General features: G+C 52.5%; 3 non-coding genes across 3 annotated transcripts; 2 read left to right on the top strand and 1 right to left on the bottom strand.

The window, feature by feature from the left end:
* Positions 1 to 5,693: 5,693 nt before the first annotated feature.
* TRNAK-UUU lies at positions 5,694 to 5,766 on the bottom strand. Its single transcript has one exon. It is a non-coding gene; the product is annotated as a tRNA-Lys (tRNA).
* A 2,508-nt stretch (positions 5,767 to 8,274) lies between these two features.
* Positions 8,275 to 8,347, top strand: TRNAR-CCU. Its single transcript has one exon. It is a non-coding gene; the product is annotated as a tRNA-Arg (tRNA).
* A 6,496-nt stretch (positions 8,348 to 14,843) lies between these two features.
* On the top strand, positions 14,844 to 14,937 carry TRNAI-UAU. The gene is made up of 2 exons: positions 14,844 to 14,881; positions 14,902 to 14,937. It is a non-coding gene; the product is annotated as a tRNA-Ile (tRNA).
* The last annotated feature ends 869 nt before the right edge of the window (positions 14,938 to 15,806 follow it).

Here is a 15,806-nt window from a genome sequence, read left to right as displayed (position 1 = left end):
CTCTGTCCTGCCCAGGCGGTGCTACAGCAGCTGTTCACAGGGGCAGCAACCCCACTGTCAACCTGCAGCTTTAACCTGCTCCAGGGGTGACCTGCTTCACCCTCCTGTGGGAGCCCGGGGACCCCGAACTGCCCAGAATCACCTGATTGATGCCGAGCTTAGCACAGACACCGGCTCAGCCTGGCAGGGAGCTGCCCTGAGCCCTGACAATCAGCTTCCCTCCGCCTCCTGCTGCACAGCGAGGATCCCACGCGAGAGGCTTTGTGCCCAGTTTGTTCAGGAGCGTCCCAGGCTCCAGCTGGAAACTCTGCTGGTCAGTTCTAATCTTTGGCCACACGGGGGTGGCACTAACGGTCCCATCTAAATGCTGTTTGCGTTCGGCCCTTCGGATCGCAGATTGTAACCCGCGGGCAGATCTCTGAGTGCAGCCAAATCCCTCCCCAAACTGGGGAAATGTCTACAGTGAGAGACTGAAGAAGCTCAATTGATTTCATTGACTCCATGAATGTTCCTCTGTGTCCCCCTAGGAGTCATGCCCCACATTTTGGGAACCACTGACCCCTACTCGCTAAGCAGGGGCTAGTGATGCCAAAGCCCAGGGAAAGGGAGAACAAGTGCAGGGCCCCCAGCACTGGAGCCAAGTGAAGGGGCTGCAGGAGAGGGGCAATGGCTGGTGGCCCAGGGAGTTAAGGGCAAAGGGGGCACAGGAGGGGGCAGGAGTTAGGGGTGAAGGAGGTGCAAGGGTTGGGAGTGCAGGAGCTAGCGGTAAAGGGGGAGTGGGGATCGTCCAGGGGCAATGGGGAAGTGCCAAAGTACAAGCTTTGCCCAGGGCACCATTTCCCCTAATGCTGGTCTGAGCAAACAATTGGAAATGACCCTTCAGTGAGACCAGAACCATCATGTAGAAAAGCCCCTTTGTTAAGTGGTGGTGGCTGAGGGAGATGGTTTAGAAAACAACAGGCATTTTTCTGTGGAGGTTTGATTCTTGCCTGCTAGGTAAGGCTGGTGTGTGGTGTCTCCATGGCTGTACTTTCAGTGTCTGATCTGCCACAGGGAGCCAAGTCTAGACATATTCAGAGGCTCTGTGCCAGGGTTCCTCAAACTTCCTTTCACTATAACCCCTTTTTGCCAAAACAAAAAACTTACTACATGACCCTAGAAAGACACACCAAGCCTCTCCACACTGAGCAGAGGCAGGGGAGACAAAGCCTGAGCCCTGCCCCAGTTGGGGGAGGGCAAAACCAGAGCTTGAGGGATTCAGCCCTCGGTGGTGGGGCTCAGACTTTTGGTTTCAGCCCCAGGCACCAACAAGTCTAACGCCAGCCCTGGCGACCCCATTAAAACAGGGTTATGACCCACTTTGGGGTCCTGACTCTCAGTTTGGGAACCACTGCTCTATGCTGATGGGAGAGAGTTTTCCTGGGGGTGTAGTTAATCCACTTCCCAAGAGGTGGCAGCTATGTCAGTGGGAGAAGCTATATCGGTGGGTGTGCAAGCTGTGGTGTTTACCACATTTAAGAAGTTTAATCAAACCCCATTTTGAAAACCACCTGTGGTCTGGGAATGGCAAAGGAGCTCGATGAATCAGGGTTTGTCCTTCAAAGTCCTGGAGATCATAACTTTTGTTATCATGGGGCTATAGCTCAGTGGTACAGTGCTTAGTTGCACCTCAAATAGTCCTCAGTTCAAACCCCTGTGTTTTCTTATAACCTTCTTTCTTTTTTTAAAAAAAAGGAAAACATTTTCATTTCCATTCTCCATTATGTTCAGGGGCTCCTTTATACTATACGGGCGTGCTTGATATGAATGTAAACACTCAACATTTTGCTGTCCAAATGCATAAAAACCTAGCAAAGCTGTCCATCAGCTAAAATCAGTTCCAGTCCTCTAAGTGTCTAGTTTATGTTTTCATCAATTAAACAAAGGTATCATACGAATGTACATTTGCAGATCCCTCTTCTCCAGGAGCTGTGCTGTGCAGAAGAACAAGAACCACATCCAGCTGCAGTTCAGGAGTCTGATGACAAATGTTCTGAGGGCTGGAAAAAATGCCTTCTAGTGAGCTATTGAACAAGCTCAACCTGTTTAGCTTATCAAAAGAAGATTGAAAGGTGACTTCATTGAAGTGTTGAAGGGCCTTAATGGAGAGAAAAGGTTGTGTATTAAAGGGCTCTTTAATCCAGCAGAGAAAGGCATAACAAGACCCAATGGCTGGAAGGTGAAAAGAGACAAATTCATATTACAAAAAGGCACAAATATTCAACAGTGAGGATGATTCACTGCAGGAACAAGCTACCAAGGAAAATGGTGGATTCTCCATCTCCTGATGTCATTTAATGAAGACTAGATGCCTTTCTGGAATGTGTTTGCCCCAAAAGTAGCTCTTGTGTCATACAGGAGGCCTGTGATATGCAGGGGGTCAGATTAGATGCTCTAATGGTCTCTTCTGGCCATAAGGTCGACTAATTTCTGAAAAACTGAGTGTAGCATTGGGAGCAGCGTCTGATGTTTTCCTGTCTAGCCGGCTTGCTGCCTAGAACGAACGCTCCTTGAGTGGGGTGATCCACAGGGAGTAGCTCAATCCTCCAAAGTGCCTGGCCAGGGGCAGGACATTGGCACAGCAAGGGAGTGGTGTGGCAGTGACATCACAAAGGCCTTTTGCAGGACCTCAGACTATTGGTCAAAGGTGGTGGGGAGGTGGTGACCTCACAGAGAGATGCTGACATCAGCCAGGCAGGACAGGGGTGAGGGGCCAGGAAACCTCAGAGACCCCTGTGGCTTTGCTTCAGCAAGTCTCCTTCTCCAGGTCTCTCTTTGAGGACTGAGAGAGTATTCGGGTTCACGTACGTGAGCGCCAGGAGGAACCTCTTTCGAGTTTTCTCCTTCCCTTTTAGTGATTTTACTAGAAAACAGACGTCCCAGTTTAGAAGGTAAGAGCCTCCTCAAGGTTTGAAACTTGTTCAGTCTGATCCATCTGGTGACAGTTGAGTTCTAGGCATGGAAAACACGAGCTTAAGGAGGCAGAATTTTATTGCGCACCTGGGATTTTGTCCCTCAGAATCAGTGGGGACATTAGGGTTTGTCCTTTTTGTTTCACCTTTTCCTCCATCCATCCCTCCCTCCTTTCTCTTTGTCTCTTGCTTCTTTTGTCTTTCCACCTGTTCCCCTCCCAACAGCAGGGGTGGTGTGTGTGTGTGTGTGTGTGTGTGTGTGTGTGTTGCAGGGGAGTGCTCTGCAGCTCCCACTGTGGGAGGTCCACCCAAAATTGTGGGGCTGAAATAGTGCTTGGGCAGTGATCCCCACCGGTGACCTGGGCCATCCTTTGGGCGAGAACCCTCAGCCTCCCGTCCTCAGTCTCTACCCTGATTGGCTGAGCAGGGGGTTATTGACAGGGAGGAGACTCAGGTCCTTGTTGTTCTCTTTTAAGACCAAGTAAATAAGTCAGAACCAGTCATATGTTTGATGAATTTTGCTGCTTCTCTGCATTAATGGTCTCTGAACAGTTCATGATTCTCTCTAACATTGCAGTTCTCCTCAAATACTTGCTGAATAATTACCGTGCACTGTTGTTGGTCTGGAGCTCATTTGAGAACACTTTACTCAGGTCATTCAGTGTCTGAAATTCAAGATCCAATGGTTAGTTTGAAAATCCGAGCTCTTAGGTCCTATTCCCTACTCTGCCACTGGCTGGCTGTGTGACCTAAGACAAGTCAATTCTCCTTTCTCAGCCTTAGCTTCTCCCTCTTTCAAGTAGGGATAATAATGATCCGCTCCTACCTACCTCACAGTGGGTGGAGGACGGGGATCCATTGGAGAGTGTCACTAGGAGTAGTGAATAATATGAGGTGTCCTATCACGTTTACTCCGATCAGATTATGACATAATAGAATAGCTGAAATAGTCTATTTGATTTGTATTTTTTTATTTTGAAATTGTTAACAGCAGCAACTACTTAGCTCAGACTGAAGCATCTTATCTAATGTTTGTGATCTAAGTGTCTCCCCTCTGTGTGTGACGAGACAATTTAACACACTCTGACAAACAGGAGATGCTTTTGTTTGGCAACAAAATATTTTTGCAAAGAACTTTCATCCCACTTGTTTTGATTTTGAGAAACAAACTGGTTCTGAAGGGGATTTTCTGACATTGAGCAGGTGCAGTGTGTCCTGTGACACCGCCCGCTATACGGTGGCCCCTGCTGAGGGCGCCCTTGCTGCAGCTGCAGCTGGTTCTGCTGGTGCCCTGTGGTTGCCCTCGTTCGGCCAGGAACAAGCCTCAGGTGAGCTGAAAAGAATCCTGTCCAACTGAGTCTGGCAGCTGCCATCATGTAGGCAGAAGTCCCCACACCTGCCGTGGAAACAAACCAGCCACCAGAAAGTGGTCCATTGTTTCACGCGGGGACAGAGCCTGACACAGCGCCCGTGGGCAACCATTGCTCTGCACACGCCGGCCGTGCAAACACCGGCCGGTTCCCATGAAAGATGTGTCACTGCACATCTCGGTACTTAAAAGGTACCTGTGCCACTGGCAGATACTTTAAGGCTCCCGGCAGTGAGTTCTGGGGACAGTTGCTCACTTTCACTGAATGTAACTGTATGTGCAGCTCTGTGCAGTCACATTTGATAGAAGTTTGGTAATTAAATTATACAAGAGGGTCAGGTAAAGTGGCTGCTACCACCACTATGTTTTGTCCCGAGAAGCCTTTACAGACATTCTAAGGGGAAATGGGCCCTTTGCCCACAGAAATGGTCCATAGGGGACGGCTGCAGGCAGCAGGCGGGGAGATAATCTCATCAAAATGATTTGACTCCTGGGTAATGTAAGCAAAATCACTAAAGGAATGTCCAGGGTTTCTATTGGAACTTAACGTGCCTGCCCCTGGCTGGCTCTGGTTGTACAAGATGGACGTGTAATCGGGGTACAGTTGTGTAAAAAAGAGTAATCGCAGTGCAAGGGATGTTAGGCAAAGGAGAACTTTGTGTGTGATGATGTAAGGTTTTAAGGACCTAAACTGACACTCATGGTTTGTAAAACTCTTGTTTTGAAGGTTTAAGATGAATTGGTTTGGTTTTGCTTTGTTACATTTTTTTATAATAATGCCACTGAAAATCCATTTGAATCATTCAAAGTGGCAAAACTGCCAGACACCTTTTGCCAGACACAGGTAACTAGTGTTGTTTGGGTTTGGGATTTAGCATTTAACCCTTAAGGTACCTCACTACTCTATAAAGTTCAAGACCAAAGTTATGGCTGTAGTAAGGGGCAGCCAGAACCAGAAGGATGAAGAAAGAAACATTGGTTGGACAGACGGACGGATGGACAAACCGAATAATTAAGCCTCTGTTTAAAAAATCCACAAAAACGCTTAAAAACATTAAAAGGAAAAAAGGGGCAAAATGTTTCCCCGTTTACCAAAATACCTCAGCCTAGATCTGCCCTTGGGGTTTCGGGGTGGGGGGCGCTGATTGTGGGGTTTGCCTAGGGTGCCAGGTGCTGGCAGCTAGTCTAGGACTGCCCCTGCCCGGAGGCCTTTATTCCTCCAGCCTGCGAGGACAGAGGGGCTGTCAGGAAGTTGCCCCTTCAAACCCCCACACAAAACCCCTTCTTAGGAAAGGCAAAATCCTGAAGAGAAAAAGTCACATCAAGAAGGACTCCAAAGACAGGGATTTTTAAGACCTTGGGGAGTAGTTAAGTGCCTGACCAGGGACTTGAACCCTGGATCCTCAGATTAAAACTCTGATGCTCTGCCCACTGAGCTAGCCAGGCTCACAGAGAAAGGGAGCAAGTTCATGCAAAGGAGAAACTACGGAGGAAAAAGGGCGCAGCAAACACTAGAGGAAACCTGCTGGTCTCTCTCTCTCTCCCCCCAGCCCTAGCCCTGGCCTGCTCCTCCCGCCAGCGCCCTGAGGCATTTTGCCAGCACCATGCCCCAGTCAGCTCCACCCTCCCCAAACGCTGGCAGGCCCAGCTCAGGGACCTGGCCACTCTCACAGCCGCCTCTTCTGCCCTGACCCAGAGGGAGGGGGATTGAGTCTCCCTCCCTCAGGCCTGTGCCTCAGCATTCCTGGGGAAAGACCAACGCCGCCAAAGTGACTTTGGGCCAGTAGGTCAACCAAGAGGGCGGCCTCCCGTGCCTGGCTGCAGGACTCAGAGTAAACCCAGCTCCCATCCTTCCCTACAGGGCTCCAGGCAAGGCCAGCCTGCTGGATCCGGCGTCCCCTCTGGTGCACAAGTCACAACAGCCAGCAGGCAAAAGACCAGCTCCCGAGTCATTTGAAAGAGCAAGACAAAGCCTTGAAACTCCACCTATGCTTAGGTCTGAAGCAACAGGTCTCAAAGTCCCCCTGAGATCTGAGCTCAGCTGGCACTAGTCAGTGTTCTGACAGCTGAACTGGCCTGCACAGCAACTTAAAAGCCAGCTGCTAAAACTAGGGCTCAAACACTGGACCCCCCCTGCAGTTAAAAGCCTCATGTTCTTCCCACCAACGGTTTCCTCTCGCAGGATTCTCTTTCCTCCTCCATCAACTATAATCCTGATCTACCGCATCCGTGGGGCCTGCCCTGAGTCCCCGCATCCCCCTACTTTGTCTTTGTTCCCTGAAGGCTGCAAAAATGTCAGGGGAGTCTGCTCCTCCCTTCACTCGGTGCTCCCGCTCATATCGGCCAGCTGGAGCCTCCTCTCCTGGAACTCGGGCAGTTGTCACTTGATCCAGTCGTACAATCACACGCTGACTGGCTCCCCTGCCTGGATGCTCTTGTGGGAATCCCACAGGCGCCGCTGCAGGACTTGGCACTGTTGGTTTCTTTAATGTTGTGGTGTTTGCCCGACCACTGGAACAAAGCCACCAACTCCTCCCTTACCGACTCCCACCAATCCCCCTGGTTACCATAGGACCCTCTGATGCTTTCCCGTTCTGCCAACACCGCCAGGCCTCCCCCTCTGCTCCTTTATCTTGCAAGCTCTGGATGTTCAGCTTCCAATATCCTCTGCTGTGGGTCAGGGAATTGCCCACACTGAGCACACAATGAGAGTTGTGTGATCCGAACAGTCCATTGGCACCACCCTGCACTGGGCTGTCGACGTGCTCTCCTTCATGTAAATCCGATCAGTGCGACTCCTGGCCTGTCCCCGCAGAAAGGTGTATCCCCTCTGTGGCTGGTGTGAGCTCGGGTCAGAGGAATAGGAGGCAACCGCCCGCCCTCCACTGGTTCCATTACGGAGAAACACGTCCTCTAAGCCGACCTCACTACAGACCTGTGCCAGGTAGTGCTCATTGTAAAAACATTTCCTCTCACGGTCAAGAAAACAGGACCAGTGGTTCTCAGGCCAGCTGACACAATTAAAATCCACCTCAACACCAAACAGTCCAGAGGAAGGGAGCCAGTTCCTACCATAGATATTTCCTTTCACACCTTAACATCAAGTTCCTCCTCTTGGGCCTCTGAATCCCTGCCGCGTCCCACATGCCCCTTCCCCAGCACTGTTGTCACTCAGCTTTGCAGAGGAACTTTCTTCCCAAGTCCCTTCCCCATCTCCAAGGGCCATCCTGCCTCACTATGTTCTTGCCATTTTGGGTTGACAAAGAAGTCATGTGGGAAAGACAGGTACCGCATCCTTATAGGTCAGGTGGGCCAACTAGAGGAAGAAACTCATGCTCAGGAGCTCAATATCAGGTATTTGCCTCAGGTCAAGGTGTTGTTGCTCTTCCTGGGAGCAAGCCACCCCTGCACAAAAAGGATGAAAGAATCTGCCAAAGCCTGGGATTGAACGAGGGACCTTTAGATCTTCATTCTAATGCTTTCCCAACTGAGCTACTTTAGCAGCTATTTGGGAATATTTTGGCCTGCTGCTTCTCTGTCCAGGATGTTTTTGCAGCAGTTGCACACAAAAAGGACGTCATTGGGAGCGGCCCATGAAGACAAGACTCGCTTTTGCCTGCCTTGCTCAGCTTGACTTGCTGCCTCACCCCATTCCTGCCCTAGTGCCGGTTGACCTCGTGGTGGAAGGGGACTGGGGCCAGTGGCGCGAGGAGGACGTTGAGCTGGACCCTGAGCTAGACTAGACCCTGGTGGTGAGAGTCTGGCCACCACCTGCCGCCCCACCCTGTTGTCCTGGCTTCCCCCACTGAGTGTCAGTTCGGGAGGGAAGTGGGGCTTCTCTTAGGTTGGTCATTTCTGTAAGGCGATTAAATGGGGTATTTGGCTTCTGAGTGAATGTGAGGAATGTGCAATTATGAGAGGGAATTTCCATCCCTCTTTCATGCACAGTTAAGAGCCCCAGTAGCCTAATGGGCAAAGCATTGGCTTCCTAAGCCAGGGATTGTGGGTTCAAGTCCCATCTGGGGTGAAAAACTCCTTTCTTCTTGTATATTGCAAAGAAACCTTGGTGTTATTTTCACCAAGGAAGTTGGGAGATGTTGGAACACAAAGTACTGCATCTTGGGAGCAATACCCCAGAAATGGCATCTTCCACTTGACAAATGCTTTCTAAACCCATCAGCAGCAAACAGTTAATACTAGTGTTTGTTTGAGAATAGAGTGAAGGGAAGTGTTTACTCTGACACCTCAATGAAAGAGCAAGGCTGTTCTGAAAGAGAATGGATATGTCTGGAGGCAAAGCAGACCTTGAGAATGAGCAACAGTGTGAAAAAAAGAGGTTCAAATGTGTGTTAGGTGTCAGTTAGGTTGGTCTGACAAATTTCAAGAAAATACCAATGCTCGTAGACTGATGCAGACACTGGCTGTTTCTGATCTTTTACTGAGAGTTCATTGAGAAATATTTTCCTTAACTATGTTATGGAATATTGGGTGGGCTATGAAGGCACCATTCCTCCTGCTTTCGCCCTTTGAGACAACATGGCTACATGGCATGCGGCCAGTGCTCACCTTCCAGTCAACTGCTAGAGAAGACAACACAGACAGGGATGGCAGCAGGGCAGACTGGAGCTCCATGGAGATGGTGGGACCAGGTCTCATCAATGGGGAGGTGGCCACCCCAGCATGCACAAGGCTGAGCCAGCAAGTGTGGTGTGTGCTCCACGGTGCCCTTACTCCCTGCATGTGGTGGTGGAGGGCAGTTACTGAGTTTGGTTGGTCTGGCAAATTTAGGGCTTGGCTACACTTGCAGATGTAGAGCACTGGGAGTTAAACCACAGCAGGGAAACCGCTGCCGTGTGTTCACACTGACAGCTGCAAGCGCACTGGAGTGGCCACATTAGCAGCTCTGGCAATGCCACAGAGAGCAGTGCATTGTGGTAGCTATCCCAGTGTGTGAGTGGCTGCAACGTGCTTTTCAAATGGGGGCGGGGGTGGAGTGTGACAGGGAGTGTGTTGTGTGTACATGGGGGGGGGTGAGACAGTGTGTTTGGGGGGCTGAGAGTGTGTCAGCATGCTGTCTTGTGTGTTTGGACAGCAGCAGACCCCCACCTCCCGTCACACACACTCACCGCAGCAGCATTCCACACTAATGGTTGCTTTGTCCCAGAGCAGATAAGCAGCCGGCTGTCAGAAACGGAGCTTTGAAAGGGGATATCCGCATGCCTGCAGCCGATTTCAAAACAATGACCAGAGTGGGCACTTGACTTCAGGGGATTATGGGACATTTCCGAAAGCCAATCACAGTGCAGTGATGCCCGGGCATTTCAGCCGAGGCGCAGTGAGCTTTATGCTTCTCATGGAGGTGGATTACCCAGAAAGCTCCAGCTGCAGAGCCCAGGTTCTCCATGTGCCTTGCCAGTGTGGACACCTCAGGAGTTTGGGCTGCTTTAATGCGCTCAAACTTGAAAGTGTTGCCAAGCCCTTAGAACAGGGACAGGCGCACACTTGGAAGAGGGAAACTGCTCCACACGCTAGCCCGGGCAGCTGCCCATTTTCTTTGGCAAGTGAGGAAGGGCAAAGGCGAGACTGGAAGCACCTGGGGCTCATGCCCCAGCCTTTGTGACACCCAACCCCCAACTCCTTCCTGGGGCTCTAGCTGAAGCCAGAGTATTGGCAGGAGCTGCCAAGAAGAGGTTCCAGCCCTGAAGGGAGCAGGACTTGCAGCACAAAGTGAGCACAACCACGAGGGGACTCAAATCCTGAATCATCCGATCCACAGGGAGATGCCTCATCCTTTAGGCCACATGATGAGGGGGTCTAAACACTTCTTTGGAAAAGCCGGACACTGTGTTTCTCAGGTCATCTGCTGAGGGGGCCGAGACGCTCTGGGCACAAGAAGTCGAGTTCCCAGCGAGATGTGAGACTTAACTGTATGGGGCCAGGTGCAGGGTTTTGGCAGGGAGGCTCAGGCATGGGGGATTGGGGTGCAGCGGACGGACCGGCTGTCTAGGTGTGGAGATTTAGTCGCACTGAGGCACAGGAGGGAGGACGAGGAGGAATCCTGCTGACAGGCAGTGGCTGTGCAGAAAAAGAGGAGGGGTTGCTGGGAGGTTTTTTTGCCTCTATTTACCTGCCTGCTGGTAAAAGGAGGAGACTCTGCCAGCGAGTCTGGCTAGCTCAGTTGGTTAAAGCATCAGGCTCTTAATCTAGGAGCCCAGGGTTTGAGCCGCCCCTCTCTAAGCGCTCAGCTTTTAAGTTGCTTCGTGTGCCAGGAGCCAAATGATTCCTGGTGGTATCCGGAGCCACACATGGATTCCCAGAAGCTGTAGTAATTTCCTGGAAAGGCCCCTCTCTCCTGCCGAGTCCTTAGGAAGCAGGATAGAAGCCCACATCCACAGGAGCAGGCCTAGAACACAGTGTCTCTGGCTGGCAGGAAGCGCTGTGGGTCCAGGTGCTGAGAAAGCCAAGGGGAGAAGAGAGCGGGAGCAGCTGCAGAGAAGCTGTGAGTGCAGAGTGCAAACCTGCCAGCTGAGGGTCACAGGTGTCTAGAGACTGTGACACCATCTGGTGCCCTGGCGTAAAGTTCAGCTGTCAGAACACTGACTAGTGCGAGCTGACCTCAGATCTCAGGGGGACTCTGGGACCTGTTGCTTCAAAGTTGGAGTTTCAAGGCTTTGTCTTGCTCTTTCAAATGATGCGGGAGCCAGTCTTTTGCCTGCTGGCTGTTGTGACTTGCGCACCAGAGGGGACACTGGATCCAGCATTTCATTTACATAAGCCACATTACTGAATCCAGATCCCCTCTTAAGACTCCTGAATTTAACCCTGTAGGTTTCAGGTATCATCTGAAACTGTTTTAAAACTAGTTCCTTACATCTACCATAGTTTGTAGCATCATCAATAGGCATCTCATTCAATATGTCCATAGCTCTTCCAGTCAATTTGGCTACCAATGTGACCATTTTTTGATCACCAGGGATTTCACAGAGGTGCAGAGTCTCTCAAAGGTGATGAAATATTCAGCAGTATCACTGGATTCATCATACAGTGGACATAGTCACGCCCATTTGTGGATTTTTGGGGAAGTGGAGCCAGCTGCTGGAGGGTTTTGTCTCTTCCCCTCCATAACAGCCAGTCCATGCTTCTGGGCCTCAGTTTGGGCCTCTATTTTTCTGTCTCTTAACTCCAGGGCTCTTGTGTGAGCAGCTCCCTCCCTGGCTGCCTCTGCTTCCATAGCCCTTCTGTGCACAGGTGCCTCTGCTTCTTTGAGCTTCCATTGAAACTCCCGGTCCTTTGCCTTCTCTTCTGCTTCCAGTCTGGCCAGCTCTAGTTAAGTAGCTGCCTCACTGCTGGCAGGGGCGGCTCTAGAAAATAGGCTGCCCCAGGCAGCGCGGTGTGCTGCGCCGCCCTTCCTCGGTCCCGCGGCGGGTCCCCTCTTCCCGCGGCTCCGGTTGAGCTCCCGCGGAGCCGCGGGAACAGCGGACCTCCCGCGGGCACGGCTGCGGACGGTTCGCAGGTCCGGCGGCTCCGCTTGAGCTGCCACAGTCATGCCTGCGGGAGGTCCAGCCGAGCCGCGGGACGAGCGCCCCCTCCGCAGTCATGCCTGCGGCAGGTCCGGTCGTCCGCGGCTCCGGTGGACCTCCCGCAGGCATGACTGCAGCAGGTCCACCGGCCCACCCTGCCGCCCCCTAGATTTGGCCGCCCTAGGCAACAGCTTGCTTTGCTGGTGCCTAGAGCCGCCCCTGACTGCTGGTCATTTTCCTGCTTTCTTGTGCTGAGACACACCCTCTGCAGTTCACTGAAACTGGGATGCACTCAGCTCAGGGGCTTCTTAGTTACAGAGACTTTCCCAGCGCCCAGTGTTCAGCCTTTCTGGGCAGCAACTTGTGCAGTTCTAGCTTCTTCTGTTCTTCACTCTTCATTATTTTGCTTATTTTTCTTTCCCTATTTCCCTTACCTGAAAGAAGCAAACAGAAAATCATAAACCAGTAACCACTTTGTCTGTTCTCCAGCCACCACACCCAACTCACTACCAGTCTCTCAAAGCAATCAGCTGTGAGTCTGGAGGTCAGGACTGGGATAGCAAGGGCTGCGTGTCAGGAGTGAGGGGCACCGTCAGAGCTGGAGGGAGCCCAGGGGCCTGCGAGTCGGGAGTGAGGGGCACCGGTAGGGCTGGGGGAAGCCGAGGGGCTGCGGGTCGGGAGTGAGGGGCACCAGCAGAGCTGTGAGTCTGGAGGTCAGGACTGGGATAGCAGGGGCTGCAGGTCGGGAGTGAGGGGCACCATCAGAGCTGTGAGTCTGGGGGTCAGGACTGGGATAGCAGGGGCTGCAGGTCGGGAGTGAGGAACACCAGCCGCTCAGTGACTGGGGAGCTCAGCGGGGAGCCCAGGGGGCTGCGGGTTGGAACTGAGGGGCACCGGTAGGGCTGGGAGTGAAAACTGTGCAGTTCAGAATGTGAATAGTGACCTTGTCTCCTTCCTGCACCTGCTGTACATTGCTTCACAGCAGCTTCTCCACCTGCAGAGTCACCCCAGCACGGCAGTGCAGCCGCCCAGGGTTCAGCAGGGGCCCCTGGCAAGGACCGTGGGTGCAGCTAACAGCCCGGTGTGCCTGGCCGTGAGGCAGCTGTTAAAAAAGCAACACCCCCCCCCCAGAAGTACAGAGACTGAATTCCCCAACTATAACATCATGACCCCCTGTAGAAAGCCACACGTCAGTTGTATTTTCACAGGGAGATGCAAAAATCAAGTGACATCAATTTTCAAGTTGAGTAAATAAAGTTGAGGAGATAGTTATTAACCTCCCAAAAATATACTAAAGATCCCTCAACATAACACCTGAAGGTGAAATATGAACAGAAACAAACCTTGTCAGCAAAGGCTCATTTCCCAAACGATCCTCAAACTGTTACTAATTCCCACCCCTCCTCCACAGGAGCTCTGTGCAGTGTCACTGTTCTGCAGGCAGCTTCCCATTCAATGCTGTTGTGGGACATTCCCAGGCCTGGAAATGTACCAACGACAGAATTTGAAGAGCAAACCTGGCTCCCTGCACCAGGCGGGATTTGAGTGTTTTGTCCCTGTCACTTAGTCTGTGTCAATAGTACAGACGCCAGGGGCAGGACTCCAGGCTCTGCTTGACGGATCCTGGCACAGGGGCTGCAGGAGGAGGGGGCAGAAAGGATTGCAGGTTCTGACCTGTGCTCTGGAGAGGAGGTAATAAGAGAAGGGGTGTTTTTGACTATTCCCTGCCTCAGGGTCCCCAGGGCTAGAATTCTACATTCCACAGGGCCAAATGAGGGGGTGATGCCATGTGGTCAATGAAAACCAGTGCTCCAGGTGAGGTTTAAACTCACAACCTCAGCATAGCTCCTCTCAGCACTGCCCTGTAAGTACTGCGCACTAACCAATTGCACCATTAGAGCACCTGTTAATTACAATTCTGAGACCCCCTAGGCTGATACAGGCAAGGAGTGACCCCAAAACAGTCTCAGTGGAGTTGAGAGCAGGTAGCGACAAGTGTTGTACTCGTTGGGGTGGATCCTTCTTAATGGTTCCAGGCACCATTTGACACCTTGTGGTCCCACCAGGAGCAGAACAGGCTCCCTAAAAGCAGGGCCGCCCAGAGGATTCGAGGGCCTGCAGCAAAGCGGGGGAGCAGACATAAAAAAGGTGCCACCCGCTGTGGCGCTTGTACTCACTGGGTGGCGTCCGAGTCTTCAGTGGCAGCGGGTCCTTCACTCGCTCTGCGTCTTCGGCAGAACTGAAGGACCCACCGCTGAAGTGCTGCCAAAGACCCGGACTGCTGCCGGGTGAGTAAAAATTAAAAAGGCGCCTCTAGCCAGGGAAGGGATTCTTGGCCAGGGCTTGTGGGGCAAATTGCCCCACTTGCCCCCCGCACTTGCCCTGCCTAAAAGTAGCAGCCACCAGAGCCCAAACAGTAGCCCCACCCCTTCCACTCGAGGCCACGCCCCTGCCCCACCCCTTATTCCCAAGGACCCAGTCTTACGCTGCCTCTTCCCCCAAGACCCCTCCTCCCGCTCACTGCTCTCCACCCCTCCCCCCCTCACTCGCCCTTACGGTCATTACAAAGTGGCAAGGCAGAGCCCTCCCATTTTTAAAAGCCCTGGGGTGTTGTTCCCCCCTGTTCAGGCCCCCCTGGGGCCCTGCACGTCACACAGCTCTCCCTGATTTCAGCTGTTAGTGAGGGAGCCTCACTGCTAGCGCAGACTGGGCAGTTCCTTGCATGAGAGACACTGTCCCAAAGCAGGACTAATGCTTAGAGCTGGTTATCAGTGATTTCAGATCTGTTGGGCTGCAGCAAGACTCTCCATTGAGTCTTAACCAGCTCTGTTATTACACAGGGAAGAACAAAAGGGTCAAATGGGGCCTGGAACCCTTAAGAAGAATCCACCCCACCGAGTACAACACTTGTCGCTACCTGCTCTCAGCCCCACTGAGAATGTTTTGGGGTCACTCCTTGGCTGTATCAACCTAGGGGGTCTCAGATAAGCATAGTTAATAGGTGCTCCAGTGGCACAATTGGTTAGCGCACAGTACTTATAGGGCAGTGCTGAGAGGAGCTATGCTGAGGTTGTGAGTTCAAACCTCACCTGGAGCACTGGTTTTCATTAACCAAGTGGCATCACCCCCTCATTTGGCCCTGTGGAATGTAGAATTCCAGCCCTGGGGACACTGAGGAGGAGTCAAAAATGCCCCTTCACTTATTACCTCCTCTCCAGAGCACAGGTGAGAATCTACCATCTTTCTCCCCACCAGCCTCTGTGCCAGGATCCCTCAAGCAGAGCCTGGAGTCCTGCCTATCCTTGACCCCTGAGCCTGGAGGGAGAGGAGCAAGGAGCCATTGTTAGAGGGCTTTCCCTTCCCCCGCCCACTTCCCTGGCTCTTGTCACGCAGGCAGCAAGCAGCAAAAGACCAGAAGTCGGAAGCGCAGACAAAGGGATGTTTACTGGGGTTAGTTTCCCAGCAAGCAGATTCCGAAGCCCTTCACACCAGTCGGGCTTATCTCTATAGACCGACAGAGTCTGTTCCCCAGTGTCCCCCTTCCCAGCTCTGACACCGCAGTTCTGAAAGTCTAGGCCTGTGCAGGCAGCCTGAATATCTCTATTCTAACAGCCATCGGTCCCTGTGGGAAAATGATCTATTCAGGGTTGTCCCTAGACATTTTGGTGCCCTAAACCGCACCCCTGTCCCCCAGGCCGAGCTGGCAGAGCGGAGCAGGCTGGGGCCAGGTCACTCCACTTCCCGCTGCCCGGTAATTGCAGGGCAGGCCTGACCCCACACTCACGGGGCGGCGGGAAGTGGAGTGATCCGGCCCCAGCCTGCTGCACTCTGCTCCTGGCCTTGGCACTTGGGGGTTGGGGGGAAAACAGCCCCCAGCACTCACCAGTGGCGCGGCTGGGAGCTGGTGGAGCAGAGCAGGCTGGGGCCAGGTCGTTTCACTTCCCACCGCCCGGTGAGTGCCGGGTG

This window comes from Mauremys reevesii, linkage group 17 (genome assembly GCF_016161935.1).
Source record: "Mauremys reevesii isolate NIE-2019 linkage group 17, ASM1616193v1, whole genome shotgun sequence".
NCBI classification, from domain to species: domain Eukaryota; kingdom Metazoa; phylum Chordata; order Testudines; family Geoemydidae; genus Mauremys; species Mauremys reevesii.
This window is presented reverse-complemented; position numbering and strand designations above follow the sequence as displayed.